General features: G+C 49.5%; 1 protein-coding gene across 2 annotated transcripts in view; it reads right to left on the bottom strand.

The window, feature by feature from the left end:
• Positions 1-22,891, bottom strand: part of DPP6 (dipeptidyl peptidase like 6) — an 856,594-nt gene that overhangs the window by 676,321 nt on the left and 157,382 nt on the right. The window lies entirely within an intron of this gene.

The raw sequence follows: 22,891 nt of genomic DNA, 5'->3' as shown, positions 1-22,891 counted from the left end.
GCTGCACCAGTTTGCATGCCCACCAACAGTGCAAGAGGGTTCCTTTTTCTCCACATCCTTGCCAGCTTCTGTTGTTTCTTGTGTTGTTAATTTTAGCCGTTCTAACAGGTATGAAGTGGTATCTTACTGTGGTTTTGATTTGTATTTGCCTCATGATGAGTGATGTTGAGCATCTTTTCATGTGTCTGTTGGCCATCTTGATGTCTTTTTTAGAGAAATGTCTGTTTCTGTCTTCTGCCCAGTTTTAACTGGATTATTTGGTGGTTTTTTTTTTTTTTTTTGGATGTTGAGTTGTATAAGTTCTTTATATATTTTGGATACTAATCCTTTATCAGATATGTCCTTTGCAAATATCTTCCCCCATTCTGTAGGTTGTCTTTTAGTTTTGTTGATTGTTTCCTTCACTGTGCAGAAGCTTTTTATTTTGATGTAGTCCCAATAATTTATTTTTTCTTTTGTTTCTCTTTCTTCAGGAGACATATCTAGAAAAATGTTGCTACAGCCGATATCAGAGAAGTTACTTTCTGTGCTCTCTTCTAGGATTTTTATGGTTTCAGACCTTACATTTGGGTCCGTAATCCACTTTGAGTTTATTTTTGTGTATGGTATAAGAAAGTGGTCCAGTTTCGTTCTTCTGGATGTAGCTGTCCAGTTTTCCCAACACCATTTGTTGAAGAGACTGTCTTTTTCCCATCGCATATTCTTGCCTCTTTTGTCGAAGACTAATTGACCATATGACTGTGGGTTTATTTCTTGGCTTTCTATCCATTCCATTGATTTATGTGTCTATTTTTCTGCCAGCACCATGCTGTTTTGATCACGACAGCTCCATAATATATCTTGACATCTGGAATGGTGATCATCCAGCTTTGTTTTTCTTTTGATATAATCTGTCTTATTACTTTTATTTCCATTTCTTTCTGACTCCCAGCGAGAGTGGGGCTCTTTTGTTAATTGGCCACTCTGGTTTCCAAATCTGAAACCCTTTCCTTCTTTCCTAGTAGGTTGTTTATCTAGTATTTACTGATTTCTAGAAATTTTATATATTCTGGATACTAATTCTAAATCAATTCTGTGTGCAGCTATATTTTCATATGGTCTGTGGTTTGCTTTTTCACCCTCCTATCTTCTATCAGGCGGAAAAAAATTCATTTTTTCCCTTTATGATTTGTGCACTCTGTGTATTGTTTTAAAAATCTTTCCATGCCCCAATTCTATAAAAATGTTCTAGATTTTCTATGAAGTTAAAAAAATGTTTAGTCTTCAATCCCTCTGGATTGTTTAGTACAGAATGAGTAAGGAAACTAACTTTATTTTTTTCTATATCAATAAACAATTCGTATTTATGAAATAATATTTTTCACACTGATTTTTTTTTTTTTAATTTTTTTTTTTTCAACGTTTTTTATTTATTTTTGGGACAGAGAGAGACAGAGCATGAACGGGGGAGGGGCAGAGAGAGAGGGAGACACAGAATCGGAAACAGGCTCCAGGCTCCGAGCCATCAGCCCAGAGCCTGACGCGGGGCTCGAACTCACAGACCGCGAGATCGTGACCTGGTTGAAGTCGGACGCTTAACCGACTGCGCCACCCAGGCGCCCCTCACACTGATTTTTGACAACACTTCTCCCTATGCCAACAGCTAGTTCACAGCTGGTCTCTTAACTCTCTTTTCCCAGTTTCCCTAGAGCTTTAAATGGGAGCTATAAATTCTGCTTCGTGGGTGGTTATAAGAATTCAGTGAATTTAGGTCTGAAAATTATTTAATATAGAACCCTGCACATAGTAGGGATTATGTAATGTGAGCTCCTGTGGCCACTTCTGTTTTGTCCCCTGGTGGATGAGGTCTACTCCTGCACCACTGTGGGTACAGTGATCAAAATTAAAATTACTGGGCTGCCTGGGTGGCTCAGTTGGTTGAGTGTCTGACTTTGGCTCAGGTCATGATCTCACAGTTGGTGGGTTTGAGTCCCGCGTCAGGCTCTGTGCTGATGGCTCGGAGCCTGGAGCCTGGAGCCTGGAGCCTACTTTGGATTCTGTGTCTCCCTCTCTCTGCCCTTCCCCCACTCACACTCTGTCTCTCAAAAGTGAATAAATGTTAAAAAAATTTTTTTTAATTAAAATTACTAAGGACTTAGGATAAATCTTGGCATCTAGGTAGACAGAAGTGTTCTCCTTGATTCTCTTGGTCTCTTATGCTTCCATGGTATTTGTCCTCATCTTTCTTTATTCATTAACTAAGTAATGCGCAAAAATTCACAATTCACACAGTACAGATCATAAAAAAATATTATCTTCATTCTTCCTGCCCTATTTCCCATAAGGTTACCTCTGGCGGCTATTGGCTATATATATCTCCAGGTCTCTATCTGTTCATTTTTATCCAATTATAGGCACACACATACTTTGCCTCGCCCAGGTAATCCTTAGTTTTCTGAGACTTACTTTAAAAAAAATCAAGAGCATTTTTATTAAGACAACTTGATTCTCAAATAATTGATATAGAGCCGACATATTTTTAAGATAATACCATATTTTTTAGTTAGTTAAATAAGAGCAGATTAAGGCACCTGGGTGGCTCAGTCAGTTGAGCGTCTGACTCAATTTCAGTTCAGGTCATGATCCTACGGTTTGTGAGATCAAGCCCCACATCAGGTTCTGTGTTGACAGCATGGAGCCTGCTTGGGATTTTCTCTCCCTCTCTCTGCCTCTCTCTCTCAAAGTAAATAAATAAACTTAAAAAAAAGTAAGAGCAGTTTTCCCATCCATGAACACCAGTTTATCTTTAGAATCCTTATCTAATGCCAGGAACTCAGATCTAACGAATGCTGGGAAATTTGCAGTGAAATACTAAAGGCCTTATTCCTGACACTGGTCTTACATATAAGAACCTTCACTGAAGTCCACTCACTCATGCATGGCAATATGCGTCCAGCACCTGTTTTGGCCAAGATATATATGAAACAATCCTCATCCTTGAGATTCTCAAGGGCTAAAAATTGAGACAAATAACTGACCACACCAAATGACAGGTGTTATTATGGAATAACCCAGAAATTGTGGGACAGTAGAGGAAACAGAGGCTCTCAAAATAGTTTCTAGAAGGCACAGATTTAGGGGAGAAGGAGGCAGGCCAGTAGAAGTTCACCAAAGAAAGGCCACTCCAGGCAGAGGGGCAGGAGACCATGGAAGATACCAGAATGGGACAAAGAGCCCAGACCATTGAAGAGCTGGTCCTGTGAGCTGAGCAGGGCCTCAGCTGGGAAGAACACGCTGAGAATTCCACATCTGAACTTTTCCTTTTAGGGACCTGAGGGATAGCAGAGGGTGTGAGCCAAGGGCAGCCACATTGAGGTGTCTACACCCGCAGACGTGAGCCAGTAATGGCGACAAGCTGGAGGCAAGAGGATCACTGGGAAGCCAGTGGACGCTCCCCCAGCCACTGATGGTCATCAGGCCTCTCTGGTGCTGGCAGGGCCCATGAGCAGGGGGGGTCCCACCACGCTCCCCTCCAAGCCTGGGGTCCCCAGGAGAACTGCACTCATTCACAGCACAGACCGGAGTCAGAGCTGGGCTGGCTTCCGGTAGGTGCATCTCCCCATCTGCACCTATCAGCCCCCGGGGATGAAGTCCACGCCCCCAGGCACCTGAGTGTGGGACCTGGACAAGTCCACAGGGTACAGGCTATTCACACCTACATCAGACTCGGTCCAGCCTAGCAACTCTCGGGCTACAATGGAAACAAAACAAAACACTATACTTGTAAGCCACAGTCCGTCAATAACCAATGATACCTGGGTAGGCAAGACCAGCCCTCTTCAGATGCTTCCGGCTGTGCAAGAAGAAAGATAACGTAGACAAAGACCCACGGACTCTGCAGTGTGAGCCCAGGAGGGCCGATCCATGCACCACAGTCAGGGAGCTTTCCAGGACTTAACAGAATCAAATCCTGCCTGTTCGTCATGATTATTCCTTGAGATGTGCAGTGAAGGCGGGGAGGTCTTCTGAACCCCCGCCTCGCCCCTCAGCGCGCTCACAGCATGGTCAGGAGGGCCAGGCCTCTGGACTTCCTTTATCACGACATAAACAAACATCACCGAGAAGCATCTGACTCTCTACAGACGAGCCCTCTCCAGAAAATCCTGGTGTGATGTGCGGGATTTAAGGGGAACGAGGAGAACATCAAGCCGATACAAGCCCTTCTGTCTGACCAGTTTTCCCGTGTCATAATTCCCGTCTATCGGCACAGGCATCATCTTTCGTAGTCTGTGTTTTCCTCTTACAGCCTCCCCGCACTACTGCAAAACCCTGGAAACAGAATCTGATCAGTACACTCTGCCCTCTGCTGTCCACGCTTAAACAGTACACAACCCTACCTCCCCTCCCACGTCAGCGCTCGCATCAGGCTTGTGGATGGAAACTGTAAGGTACCAAGGGGATTCTACTCGTTTGCTTAAAACTGCCAATTTTTCTGTTTTCAAGGGATTGAGGTTTTTTAAATTTTTTAATCTTTATTTATTTTGAGACAGAGAGAGGGAGGGAGGGAGGGAGGAACAGAGAGAGGGAGACACAGAATCCAAAGCAGGCTCCAGGCTCTGAGCTGTCAGCACAGAGCCCGACGCGGGGCTTGAACCCACCAACCAGAGATCACGACCTGAGCCGAAGTCGGACGCTTAACTGACTGAGCCACCCAGGCGCCTCAAGGGATTCAGATTTTTAGACTAATTTCACTAGCTGGGTTTTTCCTTGCAATGCCTAGGGAAGTTGAAGAAAGAAGGAAACCTCTGCGCTTTCCCCAACAATCTGTTCTTTGTTAACGACAGAGGTATATACACTCAACGGAAAGGCATCCTTAGAACACAGTCTGTGTGAAGGCTTAGCATAAAGTGGTGACACAAACAGTCCCAGGGCCATTAATGTGATACACCATTTTCCAGGGCAACTGTATGATCCTGGGGATTTGTTTCAAGATAATGTGGTGGCAAATGGATGAGGTGGGATTGACCACGTTGATAATTATAAAGCTAGCCAATGACTACAATGAGCTCATTATATAATTCCCTCTAGTTTTATTGATGTTGGGAAGTTTCCATAAACGTGTGCCCCCATCTTAGTTCAAAGAACACTGAGCGGCTGGGGCTGAGGGTTAAAGGCGTGAAATTTGGAGGCAGAGAGCCACGGGAGCGGATGGATGATGCAGGTTTCCACGCCCTCATCATGCCTCTGCTGCTTATAACGGGGAGGCCGTGGGCAGGTCACCTTATCTCTCTTAGGCTCACTTTCCATATTCGAAAAAAGAGAACAATAAAACACACCCCACTGGGTTATTGCGGGTATAAAGTGAGATTGGATTAAAATGCCTGGCACGCAGCTGGTAAATGCGAATCTTTTCTTTCTCCTTTTTCCAGCAAGCCCCAGATAAACGCCAGTGGTCAGTGAACACAGCCAGTTCGAGCAACTCCCTTGTTAGGGATCACCCTTGTAGTCCCTGAGTGTTTTAGTCTCTCAAATGCAAATGTGTCAAAAGATCGTTGATTCAGGGGCACCTGGGTGGCTCAGTTGGTTCAGCGTCTGACTCCTGGTTTTGGCCCAGGTCATGATCTCATAGTTCGTGGGTTCAAGCCCCGCATCGACAGGCAATCCTGCCTAGGATTCTCTCTCCCTCTCCCTCTGCCCCTCCCCTCTTCACTTGCTCTCTCAAAATAAATAAACTTAAAACATTAAAAAAAAAGATCACTGAATCAGTATCAGCCAAGATAGAACACACATGCACAAATAAAATAAGCTATTTTATACTATGTTATTTTTGACTGTTTTTATATCATAGCATTCTTATTCAATATCACGTATATACCTCAAACCTACATTTTATCACAAAGGATGGTTTAAAGGCATTATAAGAGGAATATCTATCACTAATACCATAGTATTATCTTTATGTACTAGAGTTCATTAGCCAATTTCCAAGAGCTTGGTCCACGGATAACCCACTTTATCAGACACCATTTGAATGAACACTACAAATACGTTTCCCACACCTTCAATTAACCAAAATATTTGAATAACACTCTATGCTACTAATTTTATTTTTCTGGCAACAGAGGGCCATTCCGGCTTAAAATGGATTTGAATAGAGAGAACGGAGTTATTTTCTGCAAGAATGTGTCATTCAGGAAAAATGAACCCGAGAAGAAGCAAATGCACAAGTTGAAGAGAACTCTGGAAGCATGTGTATTAGACCTAAGACGTCCACTTACTGGTATGTCATTTAAGTGATCACATAAAACACCTGAAAGTTTTCCAGGGCCTTTTCATAAATTAATAGATGCATCACAACTGTCCTCTGAGGGATTAATGCATACATGTGCCTAATTTTATAAAGGAGAAATATGGATGGAGGCTTAAAGAGTTCCCCCACGTAATTAATGTGTGACAAGAGTTAGGATCTGAAGCGTCTAAGTAACCCTTCCCGCCTCACCACACCGTGCCAGTCCGTGCAGAGTGTGATGCATCATGACAGTGACCGCCTGTCCCCAGCATGGGATTTGGGGGAGGGGAAACTTTTCCTTACTTTTTGCCATTTCCCCTGGATTCATGTCCGCTTAGTTGAAGGACGATCAGAATCTACAGGTGCACTGCATTTGAGAAAGATTTATTTTTTCTTTTAATTTTTTTAAATTTAATGTTTATTTATTTTGAGAGAGAGAGAGAGAGAGACAGAGCACGAGCAGGGGAGGGGCAGAGAGAGAGACACACAAAATGAGAAGCAGGCTCCAGGCTGTCCAGCACAGAGCCTGACACGGGGCTCGAACTCACGAACTGCGAGATCGTGACCTGAGCTGCAGTCAGACGCTCAACCGACTGAGCCACCCAGGCACCCCAACAGATTTCTTTTTAAGTCCTTCTTTTAAGTCCCCACATAACTGGATATTTTGCAAAGCTACGTTTCTACAGAAAGGAAAATGGCTCGTAAGGAGGAACAGAGTAAACACTAACTTAAACTCTGTCAAACATGAGAACATTTATTCATGATTAAATACAGTATTATTAACAGAAAACAATGACCAGTGGTCTGTGACAACCTTGAATTCCAAACAAGTATCAAAATATGAATAATGGGCCAAATGCTTGCTTGCATAAATATCATCCGTGTATTTTCAAAACGTGCTTTCTTCTCAAACTTGGGTCCAGATACCAACGCTTACAAAGTGTCGTAGCACAGGAGACGGAGTTTTTCTGTTTTCAGCTTTACTGCTAATTCAAGATCTATCCAAATAAAATAATGATTGTGCATATTCCCAGTGCCAAATATAAAGATAATCTGGAATGTGATCTCAGGGACCCGCCTCTTGGGCACAACAGCCCTTGCCCTGTGCGACTCTGCGATCTGATGTCTGAGCCTAGCACAAGGACCCCAAGGCCTTATTACAGGATTGGCTCTGAGATCTTAGGGCTGACGCTTTGGTTGTGGCTGATTTTTTTTCTATCCCTGAGAAGAGGTGTGTGTGTGTGTGTGTGTGTGTGTGTGTGTGTGCACACGTGTGTGCGTGCATACATGCATATGCAGGGGGGACCAAAAAATGTGTGTAATGTGACAATTCTCATTGGTTAATTCCCAATTCAGAGGTGGTAAAGATGTGAATTAAGTCCCTAGTGGCCTTACTAAGCTCCTGACAGTCAACAGACCCGCCTCAGAGGCCCCCTTGGACAGGACGTCCTCTGTGCCACGGGCCCAAATGTCAACTCTTCCCTTTGGGGGATGGCAGCCTCCCCTCCTGGCCTCTCTGCTCCCTGGGTCTGTGGCTCTGGCCTGAAGCTGTGGCTTGTGCACAAGGAGGCCCCTTCCGGTCCCTGCAAGAAACCCTTCATAGGCTCCTCTCCTAGATTTGATGCCCCAGCCCTGCCTCAGGGTCTTATGAATCGCCTTCATTTCCCAGTTAGTGATGTCTCCTTGCTTGGGCCGCGGCAGCCTAGCCAACACCTGTGCTCCAGAAAACCACTCTGGCCGTGGCCACCAAAGTACCGTGGAACCCGAGTTCACGGGGCCCCTTGCTGCTTTTGTATCACTTGCCCCTTACGGGGCCACCTTCTGACTTCAAAAGCTATTTTCCCCTTGGCATCCGTGTCAGCAGCATCCTTCTCCTCCCGGGGCTTCTGCTCTGCCTGATACCTGTACACACCTTCAAACATCCTGAGTCTGTCCACCAGCCGGCCACTCCCATGGCACCACACATTTTTCCCGGACCATCTCAGCTCCCATAGCTCAACCATCACTAACAGAGTAATGACACCGAAATGTAAACCTCTCCGGCCCAGGTCCATCCCATCAGGCTCTCGATGTCCAAACTGGCTTCTCTTGTCTCTCTCGTCTGGCCCTGCCCACCGGCCACTGTATTCTGCACACAGGGCAACGCCCCCGAGGCCACCCTGGGGTTTTCCCAACCCCATCAGACCGCTCAGCTGCTGCAACAAAATACGATGACGAGTCGGCCTCGGTGTATCTTCTCACAGATCTGGAGGCTAGAAGCGCAAGGTCAGGGTGGCAGCACAGTTGGGTTCTGGGGAAGGCCCTCTTCCTGCCTGGCTTCCAGACAGCCTCCCGGTCGAAGTGTCCTCACACGGCCGAGAGAGCCAGAGCACGATGGAGCAGGCTCTCTGGTGTCTCTTCCAATAAGGACACTGAGCTCATCACCAGGGCCCCACCCCCAAGGCCCCATCTAACCCGCCACCTCCCAATAGCCCATCCCCGTATTCCATCACGTTGGGGGCTAGGACTTCCGCGTGCGAATTTGGCCCGATCCAGTCCATAACACTGACCGACCCCACCTTTCTCACCTAATCCATCACCAAAGTCTCTCAGTCTTTCTCAAACTCTTAAATACTTCTCACGCTTGCCCCCTTCTTCCTAGCGTTACCACTGCCATTTACAAAATCCTGAAATGGAAACAGAGGAACGGAAGTCGGTGCCGCGTCACAATCAGAAGAAACCCATTCACAGCCCGTGCAATTCCAACCAGTCGACATTCTGCCTTCTCGCTTCTGTTCGCAGGCCACGGCAGCCCTCTCGACGAGAGCTTCTGCCCACCCATCCCCCGATTCCTCTCCCTCGACCAACACCACGCATCTGGCCTCCAGGCTGGACGCAGAATGATTTTTATTAAACCTGAAGAAGACGCGGCCACGTGTCCGCTTCAGCTTGCCATGACTTTCCATCACCTTGCAAGGACCATGTCAGTCTGGAACGCCACGCGAGAGCCCCGTGACATGCCATCCATCTCTGAGGCTCACCTCTACCCGCTTGGCCCCACAGACACTATCCCTCAGGCCACCCAAGTGCCTGAATGTGCGGGGCTCTCTTACGCCACTGTGGCTCTGAAGGAGCCATCACCTCAGCCTGAAATATCTTTCTCCTTCTTCCCATGGTTATCTGCTATTAATCCGTCAAGAATCATCGTAGGCACTCCTATCTCCCAGGAAACGCTCCCTGACACCCTTGAGACAGAATTAAGTCTCTCTCTTCCTGCTCCCATAGGGCCCTCTGCATACTCCACCACTTAATAATAAGATAAGGTGATGTGTTAAACTTGAAGGCAAGGACTGTTTTATTCATGGAGTGCCGCATGCTGAATCCTTGCGCTCGTAAAGAGATTAATAAGGAGGTTTTCAAGCCAACACATCATCAACCTGTCTTCCCGTTATTTGCCCGAATACAAATTCCTCATCCCGGTCCTATAGCCCATGCTGCCCAACACGGTAGCCACCAGGTACCTGCGGCTGTTTAAATTTATCTACATGAAGATTAACTACAATTTAAAATTCAGTGGCACAGGCCACGTGCTCAGCAGCCACAGGTAGGTGTCCACTACTGGAGGGGACGGCACAGATGCAGAGTATTTCCATCACCACTGACGGGTCTCTTGGATGTTGCTGCTTGGGACCCTTCTTACAACATACCCAACTCTCTTGCTCATTTGCACGCCTGTCTCTCCCACCAGACTGAGGCTCGAGCACGTCTGTATCCGCTGGCATCGGCCCTGCATCGCGCTATAGCCGATATTCCGTGAAAGCCTGTTGTATGAACAAGCAAAACCTCTCCTGCACAATCGCTACGTGCCTCTCATCTTCTCTGCCCCTCCTCCCACTCGACAGAGCCAAACTCTAAAGCCCCCCCCCGCCAGGCCCTGCTTGAGGACCCCCTTCTCGTGAGCTCCCCCGCCCCTTCCTTTCGTGACGGCGGGTTCCATCCGAAAGCTGGTGGGTTCTAGAGCTGGGCATCTCGCTCCTTCAGCTTGCTCCGTGCACCACAGCTGAGCAGAAGCTGGGCCACCTGGCCCTCACGCAGGCCAGCAGAGGGCTCTGCTGTGCAGGTGCACAGCTATCCAACTGCACGGTGGTGTGTTCACGAGCAAACAGGAACCGGGTGGCGGCTGACATCTATCCCGGTCATCACAGAAATACTAAGAGAAGCCTTGGAAGAAGAATGGAGGTTTCCAACACTTAAAATATGGACATTCTGGGGATGCCTAGGGCAGGCGTGACTCAGGAGGGCTGCTGTGCAGGAGGAAAAAAACCAGCTGCCATCGGGAAGCACTCGTGCAGGCAGGTCAGAAGAACCTCCAGCCCCCGGGAGCAGAACTGGGTCCTGTTCAGGCTCTGCCCCATCTGACCTGCCCCTGACGCGCTCTGGGGCCCAGCGGTGACAGGCAGGCTGAGCAGCTCCCCCTCGGGCCTGGCCCCACTCCATGCCTCGGGCTCTGCTTCGCTCACAAACACGGGCCCGGAGGGGACGATGGGCCTCCAGTGTAACTGCCTAGTTGGGGCTCACAGCTGGGCTTCGGAAGGCACAGCAAGGGGACAAGCTGTTTTCCCTTCCGGGACCATCTGCTCCCAGATATGGCAGAAGTCGTGACTTACGTTCCAAAACACACACTGCCTTTGCCTCAGTGGTGCCAGTGGCTCGTTCTAAAGTTTGCTACAGTTTTGCGTAAGTCACGTGGGCAGGTGCCCACCACTCACGACTGGAAGACAACAGACCAGCACGGGAGCGATGGTAATGAGTGAAGGCTCACAGGCAGGAAGCGATGAGTGGTTTCAGGGAACTTCACTCCATCCGACTCGCTCACGGGCGAGGTCAAGGTGGGGGGCTGGTGTGGGGAGAACACCGTGGCAGTGGGCAGGGGGGGGGAGGGATAGCTGTGTGGAGACACCGTATGGCCACCCCAGAGGACACCACGTGATGGCCTTCCTGTGACCTTGCCCGGGATGGGGGCACCAGCAGTCACAGAGGGCCCTCCAGACAGTGCTGTCAGCCCCGCAGCGACCCAACCCGAGAGTGTGCCCTTGAGCACTGATAACGGGCCCTGCTTAGCACCCAGCCAAGTCACAGGAGATTGAGACGTAGGTGCTAACATGTGGAATGAGGTAAGGCAGAGCCCAGGCCCCGGCCCCATCACAGTGGAATGCCAGCGGAAGCTCACAGATGGACGGACAAGGCAGTGCTATCTTGGCAAGGGGGGAGGGCACTATCTGGTCGTTGAAAGGTTGGTGAGATTTTTTAAAACTGTTGTAATGTTTATTTATTTTTGAGAGAGACAGAGACAGAGACTGCGAGTGGGGGAAGGGCAGAGGGAGAGGGAGACACAGAATCCCAAGCAGGCTCCAGGCTCCGAGCGGTCAGCACAGAGCCCGACGCGGGGCTCGAACTCACGGACTGCAACATCATGACCTGAGCCGAAGTCGGACACTTAACCGACTGAGCCACCCAGGAGCCCCTGAAAGGGTGGTGAGATTTTAAAGCACAGAGGGCAGAAAAGGCATGTGGCTGTCAACACGGGGGAATGGCCCACCAAGGCTGGAAACCCACAGTGAAGTTTTTGATTATCTGTCTTCACGGAGCTCTTCAATGAAGCCAAGTGAGGGCATTGGGGTCCGTTATTTAAAGAGGCTTTAAGATGGCCTTATTAGGGGCTCCTGGGCGGCTCAGTCGGTTAAGCATCCGACTTCGGCTCAGGTCGTGATCTCTTGATTCATGAGTTCGAGCCTCACGTCGGGCTCTGCGCTGACAGCTCAGAGCCTGGAGCCTGCTTCGGATTCTGTGTCTCCCTCCTCTGTCCCTCCCCGCTTTGTCTCTCTCTCTCTCTCTCTCAAAAATAAACATTTTAAAAAGCTAAAAAATAAAACAAAATAAGTAAATACATAAAATGGCCTTATTAGCACTGTACCGATACGCCCTTGCAAAAATAATGCCCTAAACGGCAAATGTTCCCCCTCGTCCCTTAAAGTCGATGCCTATTGCTAGTGACAGAAATGAAACCCAAATCCGATTTCTCGCTAACGGAACTCGAGTGTGCAGTGAATTGTATTTATTCCCACTGTCTCCCCCCAGTCCTCACAGCACTCTCCGTCCCTCCATCCAGCCCCGGGGCGGTGTCTGCTGTGTTACAGGAGGAACAGGTGGCCTCTCTCCTTCTTAAAGTCCCCTTTGCGTGTGCTGTCGGGTTCTTCTCTTTTCTCCTGAACGCTGTGGCTCTATAACCTGAGGCTGGCGTCTTCCCCGCACCGGCTGCTTCTCACCGCTGCTCGCCACCTGCTCGGTCAGGGTTTCACACCGACCCCTTCCAGAGCCCAAACCACCGCTCTCCGCGGCTGCGCTGGCAAATCAGCGTCCGAGGCTGATCGGCCTCTGGCTGTCACACATCCGCTGTGAGATTCTTTACCGTCTGGGTCGCCGGTTTTGATCGAAAGGTGCCTCCAAGCCTTCGGGTTTGTTTTCCCAATACCTGGGTGAGTCCGCTCATCTCGGGTCTGCAGGCAGTGACTCACGTCTACGCTGCTCCCCACATCTGCTTCCTGTAACTCGGGAGTCTGCAAACTGCTTCCCGTGTGCCAAAGCTGCCTCTGCCCATTTTCATCAGCAAAGTGTCGTCGGCACGCGGCCACTGTGTGCGGCTCCTTCCGCGCCACGCCCCCGCAGGGTGGCGTGGATGTGAGAGACTGTGTCACCCTCACAGCCAAGACTATTTACGGATCTGGCTCTTCCAGAAGAAGTCTGCCAGTCCCTGCACCAGACCGGTGATCTGGAAAGTCAGTTTGATCTGTATCTCTACTATAGTTTTTAAGATTTTTTATTTCAAATAGCAGAGAGGGGCAGACGTTTCGCAAACGATCCAAGGAAACGCGTATCTCCCGCCAATTCACGATGTTCTGCCTACACGCCCAACACGTATGTGATACAAGCTCTATTTCAAACATCGGGGGTTCCCAAGGGAAGACAGCATGCCCTTGCACTTAAAGATCTCTGACCTAGCGAGGAGGCCGGGTGTGTGGAGAAGCCATCTCAGCGAAGACACTTCACGTTCAACACCTACCACCCGGGGCAAGGTGGACGGAACCGTTGATCTGTCCTAACCCCCATGTCCAAAACTCACCTCCCAGAGAACTCGGCACCTGCACCTGTCATCCATCAACAAGGAAGGGGGACTAGCTGCTTTCTAGCTGTGGAAAGGGGCAGAGGGCTAGCAGATGACTGTGGAGGCAAGACAGAGCACGGGATGTTGGAGGGAAGGCCAAGGGGTCAGGTGCGGGGCCCGCAGGAGGAGGGCTTCACAGGGAGGGGCTGCCCGGAGAGGCGCCCTGCCGTAGGCATAGAAAGACGAAGCTCGAGTCCCAACCCACAGCAGAAATGGGTCATCTTGGAAAGCAAACTTGTGGCAGAAAGCGTCCCCTGAGGTATACACGTAGTCATTTGACAGACTGGACAAAAAGCAGAGCCAAGGCAATGCCGCTTTTAATGGCTTGTGACATTTTACATTTCTTTCTTTCCCAGATAAACTCTTCCCTTTTATTTTTCGTCCCCCAACACGGATTTTTACCCACTGCCTGGGAAGGAGCCGGAAACCCCAAGGGAGATGTGGCTGTTGCTCTTTGAAAGGGCACATCTTAAAAATAACCTCATTTCTTTTAAATTGGTCACAGCATGAAATGAGGTGTCTGGGAAGGAAATAATGAATAATGGAGAAATGCCAGCGACTTTGGGGTGCCCTTTGAGGAGGCTGCTCTAGACGTTCCTACTCCTTCATGTTTGGCCTTGGCAATGTGTCATTTATGTCCTCGTTTCCACCCTGGACTGTTTGTTAGGTGAAATAGTGAATAAACAGAATGCCAGGCAGACGCAGCAACACAGACTCTGAGTTAAGACCACAGTAGAGGCACAGGGCTGGATCCTGGAGGCGTTTGGAGTGGCCAGGACTCGTATCTCTCCTGCAGTCCTCTGACCCCTGGGAGCCCGTGTCCCATGCCTTGTCCTCCGGAAGCTCAGATGCCAGTGGAAAAGGAAGAAAAAGCAAGCGGCTTCCGGTGAGGTGTGATAGATGCCCCCACAGCTGTGCACACAGGGCATCCCAGGAGCCCGTCACAAGGACCTCGAATCCAGATTAAGGGATTAGGGTGGCTTTCAGGAAGAGGGGCCATTAAAGGAGGCTACCTCCCCTAAAAGCTTCCACCAAGACAGCAGAGAATATAAACTGTAGCCCAGGGGCACCTGGGTGGCTCGGTCGGTTAAGCATCCGACTTCGGCTCAGGTCATGATCTCACGGTCTGTGAGTTCAAGCCCCGCGTCAGGCTCTGTGCTGACAGCTCAGAGCCTGGAGCCTGTTTCGGATTCTGTGTCTCCCTCTCTCTCTGCCCCTCCCCTGTTCATGCTCTGTCTCTCTCTGTCTCAAAAATAAATAAACGTTAAAAAAAATTTAAAAAATAAAGAAATAAACCGTAGCCCAAGTTGCAAGGCGGAGAAGGCAAAGCGTGTTCAACAAAGAAATACCGGTATCCACGTATGTGCAGCTGGGGACAACAGGGACACGAGCGATTGCTAGCATAGGGACAGAAATAGCACCTGGCCAAGCCCATGCAGAGAGGCGTGGGCAGTGCTCACGGCAGGGAGGATGGAAACGTTCCCCTGCAGCCCTGAGTACCTCTCCCCACGGTCCTCCTGTGCTGCAACGCTGGACCAAGGGTCATATTAGGGCCGGTATCTGACATCACCAAACTACTCCTCTGGATACAGGTTTGGAACATACAGGTTAGGACTGGCTTCCCAGGAACCCCCACCTCTCATGTGAGTGGTCAGTACATACCCTTCTCCTACCCTCTGCCTCCCAGAGCTCACGCCCCACACCTCAGGGGCAGGGGAGAAATGAGGCCAGCACCTTCGTGCACTGGGAGCCAGCACTGGGTCTAGGCGTGGACGTTGTACCGTCTGGATACTTTCAAGCATGAGATTCGAGACACTTTCATGCTGTGACAGCGCAGAAGACACACAGGTTTTCTGTTTGCAGTCTGGAAGCTCTCTACTTTTATTTTCACCCCTCCCCCACCCCCGCCAATTCATGCTTGCAATCTGTTTTGGGTAGGAAGAAAGAAATCGGAAATAGAAATAAAGCCATGCCTCCTCCTCTGACAATGACCTTGCCGGCAGCATCCTCACCAGTGGTCCCAACAGTAGGGTGACAGAAGCAGGTGTATGTGCCCCGGGGTTTTGCAGTCACAAAATTAGCTATGTCTGGGTTCCCAGAACAACACAGCATGCAGCATCTGACGACAGGCCCATCAGAAGTCCTTCCAGAATGAAGTGAGCCATCCACAGACCAGACGATGGTTGACATCTCAGGTTTGCAACGTCTTACTGTCATTCCCTAAGTCTGGTGGCACCAACTAGCCCAAGAATCCCTTTCCTGTTTAACGCATCCAGCTGTACATGTCCCTAATCAGCTGCGAATCCCCCAGAGCAAAATGCATGACATCTCACCACTGAGACTGTCCTAATTACTTATCTCCAAATCAGTTCCCTCTCCTCCTCCCCCAATGGCTTTTCCCAAAGGAAACGTCACCAGAAACAGGAAGCACCAATCAAATGGCAATAACGATTCAATAAACAGTCCACTGCACAGAGCGGATGAGTCAAATTGAGCGACGAAGATGTGCTCCTTAAAGTTCCAACGAGAAACACAGTCATCCTCCAAATACTTTAAATAACCTAAAAATGACATGCTTTGAGACAAAAGTCAGTAAGTCAGTGTTAATGAGTTGGGCTGTGCCCCCACGCCTGCAAAAAAAAGGTGTACCGCTCTAACCTCCAGTATCTCGACATGTGATCGTATTTTGGAAACAGGGTCACTGGAGATGTAATTTAGTTAAGGTGGAGTCATGCTGGGGTAGGGTGGACCCCGAATCCAACGTGCCTGCTGTCCTCATAAGAAGGGAAGAGACACACAGGGAGAACTGTCATGTAAACGCGGAGGGAGGGACTCCAGGGACGGGGCCACAAGCCAAGGCACACCGGGCGCCCCCAGAAGCTAGAAGACCAAGAGTGGGTCCTCCCTGGAGGTTTCGGAGGGAGCACGGCCCTGCCGACCCCTTGATTTCAGACCTAAGGGAGACAGCACATGTCTGTTGTTCTGAGACACCCAGTTTGTACGGTTTGTCACAGCAGCCGCAGAAAACTAAGGCCGCTGGAGACTGGCTGACTTTTTCACCTGGATATGATGTAAAGTAACCAGAGGAGCCTGTGGGGGCCAGAAATGCAGATTTCCTCTTCCTGACCCGAAATCTGCCTCCAAATCCTGCCACTGCCACAGGCAGACACAAACAAGTGGGACTTCCTACCATACGCACACACACCTTAGGTGGTAACACTCAGTGTGAAGTTCTCATTGAAAGCAAATCAAGTGAGCTTGAAGAATTCAATGTTTCCCAAACTTTTTGACCATAAACGCTTTTCTGCACAAGTAGAGACTTTAAAAAGGACACTGGAAAATCCCCGTGTGTGGTTTCCCCTAAGCTCTGTGTTAACAAAGACCCAGTCTTATTTCAAAGGAACGGCAAAGCTGACAGTTAAATATACACACATATGACTGATGGTAAAAGAATCAGATTAAATTAGGTTCTTCATAATTGTATTTTTAAGTGAAATTTTATATTCTACCCGTCACCAGAATTTGTCGGAGCGCTGTGAACGTGAGAACAGGCCAGTACTGGAGCCATAAAGACTAGGAAACATGCCAGGAGCTGGTGATTCAGAACAATCGGATGTGCTCAGACTTTTCGATGTTGAGCAAGACTTGTGTCACGAAAGGAAATACGGGCTACGCTCCTCCCTGCAAGCAAGGTGTCGGGACTTCTGGGAGCTTCTTCAAAGACAGACACAGATTCTTCCTTCTCATTCCTACCTGACTGGGCTGCAGTTTGCACACCTTGCCCTGGAGGTGAGCTGGATGAAGCAGAGATTTTCCTTCAGTCTTTCCCTAAATGTATTTCTGTTCACAAAGCATCTCGATGCATGCCTCCTTGGGAAGGTCCTTCTTTGGGAAGCCAGTGCTTGGAAGGCAACAAGCTTTGAGTGACACCCGTCCAGACAGTGAGACAGGTGCAGAGATGTTACCAGATCTTTCCAGAACCCTTGAGGCTCCAGTTACATCTACGGTGCATTAACTCCTACACGGTGAGCGGGCGGCAGGCACACCTGGGATGCCATGTTGTTTCATCCACTAGAGTTGACCATCGGGCAGTTCATGGCACGTGATACCTTTCCATGGCTTCCATTGACCCAGTGGGCCAATCCCAGGGTATCTGGAGCCTAAGGATCTCTGAGTTTGTAGAAAACTCTCCAAAGACTCCCTGGACACAAGGCTGGCTCTGTGTGCTTTGTTTTGGGAAGAGAAGAGCGTGCTGGTTGAGTGCAGAGGCTTTCCAACCTCAGAGAACCTCAGAAACCACTTCAAGTGAGGATTCGGCAGATACAACAGAGTGGCCAACTCTCTGGTTTTTGGTCAGACGGAACGAAGAGACTTCTGGAAAGTTTTAATGGAAACATTGCCAGTATAACTGCTAATAGGGAAAGAGGTAATTAAAATTCAGGCGTTATGTCGAAGCTTCTGAGAAACATCATGGGAAGTGGTTTAAGATCTCTGTTCACAGTGAGAACATTCTTTGTTTTTAAAACCGCTGTAGTCACACCTCCATCTGGCCATTTTCCACTATTCCACTCTGGTTCACAAGACCATGCTTGCTGGGGACCCCGGTTCCTAGTTCTCAGGCTGGACGACCTATTTCCACGTTCCTTCAACTCACAGCTGGCTCACCCACGATTCTTTCTTCCACGTCTTCTAGCTGGACCCGTTCTGCCCACTGTGCTGGGCACACACCATGTATCATACTTTGGATTCTCAATCATGAAAGGGACTCCCGAGGGAAGTAACGTTTCTCAATAATCATTTCCTACTTTCGTTTTAAGGCAGGGCCTGGCCCTGGAGGATGTCCGTGAACAGCCCTGGTGAGCAAGTCTGTGTTCTCTGATGGTGTGCCAAGGCTCTCCGCATTAATCTAGGGGTCAGCTTGTGGTTCCTCATCTACTGTCCTCTCCGGAGGGAGTCTGACCTAGGACCTCTAGTTCCAAATCCCCGTGTTTCCTCCAGGAATGCCACACAGGGGGGATGGAACACGGAGTCACACTGAGGGAACTGGTGGTTAATGGTGACACCATCAGCCCCCCCCAAAACCATGCTGCCCCTCAGTCCAGCTGTCCTAACCAGACCACTAAATCAACCCACCTATCAGCATTATGGTTAAGTTTCAGGCACAAGGGATTATGGCTAATATTCAGTGAACCTGTGATTACTGGGGGGCTTCCCACATCCCTCTACCTCCAGCTCCACTGTGTCCTAAAAGCACACCAGCCCTCCACCCATCCTTTCTAGAACAACTACATCTTTCAATAAGGACTTCATGACGTCGTGATGATGCATGGCACGCCAGGGACTATTTAAGTGTTTCCACGTATTAACTTAAACTTCCTAACCAACTGGTGAGAAAGAAACCATGATTTATTTCTCCTAACTGTATAAATAAAAAGACGGAGTCCAGAAACAGTTAAGTAGCTTCTGAGGGCTAAGCAATGAGTAAATGACAAGAAGAGTCAGTCAGTACTCAAGCTCAGGCGGTCTGAGTCGAGGGTCGTACACCCACCCACTGAGCCACGCTGCCCGCGATGAAGACCCTGGGAACAAGAAACGGAAACCGGAAATGGAGCCCTACTGGCGGTAACGTGACGTTAGGTGTGCGCCTCAGTGAATTCTGCGTGCGACGCGTTGGTAAACCGCCACGTCAGCTCTGGTACGTGTGAGTTCGCCGGGTCCTCGGGCTGTTACTCAAGAAGGGCTTGTGTTGTCCCAACACACTTTTTCATGTCAACTCGGATCAACAAGGAAATAAGCTTAAAAGTACAGTTGCTGTACGGAAGGGGCCACGTTCCACTGGCCCTGTCTCCTGTTCCTCCTCTGGCCCTCATCAGGAGCGCTATGACTCGGGGAAGCACAGTTTGAAGCTCACGTCTCCAAACCAAAGCCTGGGGCGGGGGAGGGGGGGAGTCTGGCTTCTCTGACACAGTCACAGTGGACATTCACTGGCCCACACAGCACCGAATACACACCCTTGACCTTCCTGGCTGAACGCCCTTCACTCCCCGAGCTCACCTGTGCCCCGCTTCTGTTTCCAGAGCAGCTCTGCTGTCTTACCTGAGAGGTTTCCCTCTCTTGACTCCCTCCAAATACCCAGTGGCCTCATGCCTCTTCCTCGGGCCACATGCGTGTCTCCAACAATCGGCAGGTGACTACGTTCCAACCGTTAGACGCTCAGTGCGGTGGCCCCGGGATCATCCCAGTGCCCCTGAAACCACACACCCTGACTCCTCACAGATGTAAAGGGGGGGGGGGGGGCGCGGCAGAGGCCCTGCTGGGTAGACCCAGCCTGCACTGCCCTTCCAGCGGCTGGCAGTGCTGCAGGTGTCTGGGGCCCACTGGGTCCTCTCAGGCATAGAGAGCCAACTAGGGGGGTGTGCCGTGGCTTTTCACATGCACCGCAGACCCCTCTCTCTCCCGGGACTTGAACTGGATGCTGAACTTGGAAACCTGGGCACATCAACTCACATCCCTACTCCTTAAGTAATCACAGCAGAAAACGTGCTTTGGTGAGTCTTTTGGCTCTAAGTGTTCTCAGGCACTTGGACTACTTCAGTGCAGGGGTCAGAGAGCTCCCCACGCCCAGCGATGCATCTCCTTATTATGGGTTGCATCATCTCTATCTAATTGCGTGCACTTTGGCCCCATCTGACAGCTCCAGAACTCCACGTGCTTTTATTAGCACGTCTTCTGACGAAGGATGTAGCCTTCCTACAGCTCTCTGATTACGCCTTCCAAGTGTGCCCATGACGCAGACCCTCTCCCGATTGGAGGGCTGCTGCGCCTTCTTCCTTGTTCTTGAACAGCTCAGCCCAGTTCGGGGTGGGCAAGAGAGCACTCACGACACATACGTGCAAGCCAACCCTTGTCTGGCAACGGAAAATAAAACGGCCAATCTTCACTTTGCACAATTTGTTGATGGAGACTTGAGTCAAAGTGTCAGCACAGCCTTGAGCCGCCAGGCCACTCAGCTGGGCGGAGCAGAGGGAATAGGGATCAAACAGGGGTGGCAGTCTCTGGTCTCAGCCCCCTCGTAAGTGCAGCTAAGTCCTGACTGTATTATAAAAACGGATGCTAGAGACAGGAAATGAGCCCCGGGCTAAGCACCCAGGCACAGTTCCTCTCGCAGAAACTGAGCATTTTGGTCTGGGAACTTTAGCATTCCGCTAATGACATACGATTCCAAAATACTCTGAGTTGACTTTCCACCTGCCAACGGTCACGGAACCACGGAAAACCAAGCTGCGATCTTTTGCTTTCGCTTAAATTGCAAATTAGGTAATAGGAATTTCTAATCAAAACCAACTTATCACCTTCTTGTATTTATAGGAATCTCTTCTTCCCAAAGATACGCATTTTTCCCAACGGGACCTTCTTTTCTACTACTTTTGCTGATAACCACAAAAAGAGCCAGCAAAAAGAGTCGTGCGTAGGAAATGTATATTTCACTCGCGCTTATTTTTAAATTCAGACAAAATATTACAAACGCTAGACACTGACATTTAAAGCAGATCCTACAAAAGTAAAGCCTGCTGTTTCCCTAATAACCGTTTCATCTTCTCAACTACGGTCTTGAGTTGGAAGCGCCAACTTCCACTGTTCAGAATCAAATAATAAAGAAAATCCCAAAAAGGAGAGAATCTATTTGCAGACAGTCGTGATCAACCACGTACGAGGTTCAGAGCACTAATTTTAGAACCTTTCAATTTCAGAAGAAGTCCTGAGAACACGGTTAAAGAAACGTGATTATTCAGACAGAAGCGAAGAGAGATTTTTCAGGTAGGATACCATTCGTTCGCTCGTCATTTGACAAATACTCACCGAGAACCTTGGGGGCACCAGGCACTGTACCGGGTGCCTGGACACATCAGAGGACAAACCAGCCACGGTCCCTTATGCTAGTTCAGCCAATGTCCTGATGGGGGCTGTAGAGGGCGGGGGCCAAAAATAACACAGGCATAAAAAGAAAATTATATAATTTTCTGGAACATGATAAACACCTTCCACCTGAGCAGGGTAGGGAGTATCAGGAGTGATGCAATTTTGAATGGGGTGGGCAGTGTAGAGTCTTTGAGAAAGTAGCACTTTAGCAAAGACCGGCAGAACACCTGGGAAGAACGTTCCAGCAGGTGGAACGGCCAAGGAGAAGACCACAGGGTGAGAGTGGGGAGGCACATCGTCGCAGGCCCTTCGTTCATTGTAGGAACCTTGGCTTTTACTCTGAGAGAGAGAAGTGAGGGGCCCTCGCATGGTTCCCAGCGCAGGAGTGGCCGGGCAGCTCTGACATGGGGCAGAGGATGCTGAGGGCAGTTCTCCTAGTGAGGTCAGAGCGAAGGTGATGCCCTTGACCTGCCTGCCATGAACTGGGTGGGCAAGACCAAGCAGATCTTGGATGATGATGGGCAAACCTTTCCTGGAAGCCCATTAAAGTAGGAAGATGGTGTCTGTAAGAGGAAGTGGGAGACACTGAGGGCCAGCAATGACCACTCAAGGTCCTTTCCTGCTTCAGAGACACCACAATGAGCCCCAGGAGCAATAAAAGGCTCGGAAGGCAAGACTGCTTTCTCCCCAGCTGTGGTGAAAGACAAGACCTGTTGGAGCAGAGGTGGCACGAGAAAGACCATGGGGAGGCGGGCACGGGAGCATTAGGATTCTGCTCAGGTGTTCTCCTTGTACCTGTGCAAACAACAGCCCTGCTGACTGATGTGATCCCGTCAGAGCCGCAGGACATCAACGAGGAAGCATAGCAGTGATTGAGTATTCAGTGAGGCCAGCAGCCCAACAAGGCAGCCAGATGCCCCGGCTCATCACAGCCAGCTCCCGTTTCTATAGAAACGGCACCCCTGTCTCTCATGGCACCCCCCTCTCCTTTTAATAGATAACCCGTCATTCGGGGGCTGAATTTGACAGAAGCTCAAAAATCTAGAAGAAAGGAAGAGAAATTCATGACACTTTCCCACATACAAAATGGCAATTAAATGACCATAGGCAGGATGCTAATTGGGGAGAAAGATACCGGGCTACAGCTAGATGTTTCTGCTGACGTTTCCTATTATTCAGATGAAGACACGTACCTCTCCGTTCCCACAGAGCAAATAACCTCATCCTGAATCCACTAAGACGGAAAAGCATAGCGAATGCCAAGGGCAGAGTCAAGGACCGAGACTGTTCTCCACACCGAGAACCTTCAGAGCCTCCCCCTGTGAACCAACCACCACTTCCCTGACTTGGAAGGTTTCCCGTCAAGGACCCAGAGCCTCAGCTCTAAGGCTGGCCCTCGTTGACACCCTGCAGGCCTGTGCTGGCTTCCGCCATGGCCATTTAGTGTCCTACCTAGCATCCCTCCCACTGCCCAGTCCCTGCACCCCTAACCCCTGCACACC

This window comes from Panthera onca, chromosome A2, assembly GCF_046562875.1.
Source record: "Panthera onca isolate mPanOnc1 chromosome A2, mPanOnc1 haplotype 2, whole genome shotgun sequence".
In the NCBI taxonomy this organism is placed as follows: domain Eukaryota; kingdom Metazoa; phylum Chordata; class Mammalia; order Carnivora; family Felidae; genus Panthera; species Panthera onca.
This window is presented reverse-complemented; position numbering and strand designations above follow the sequence as displayed.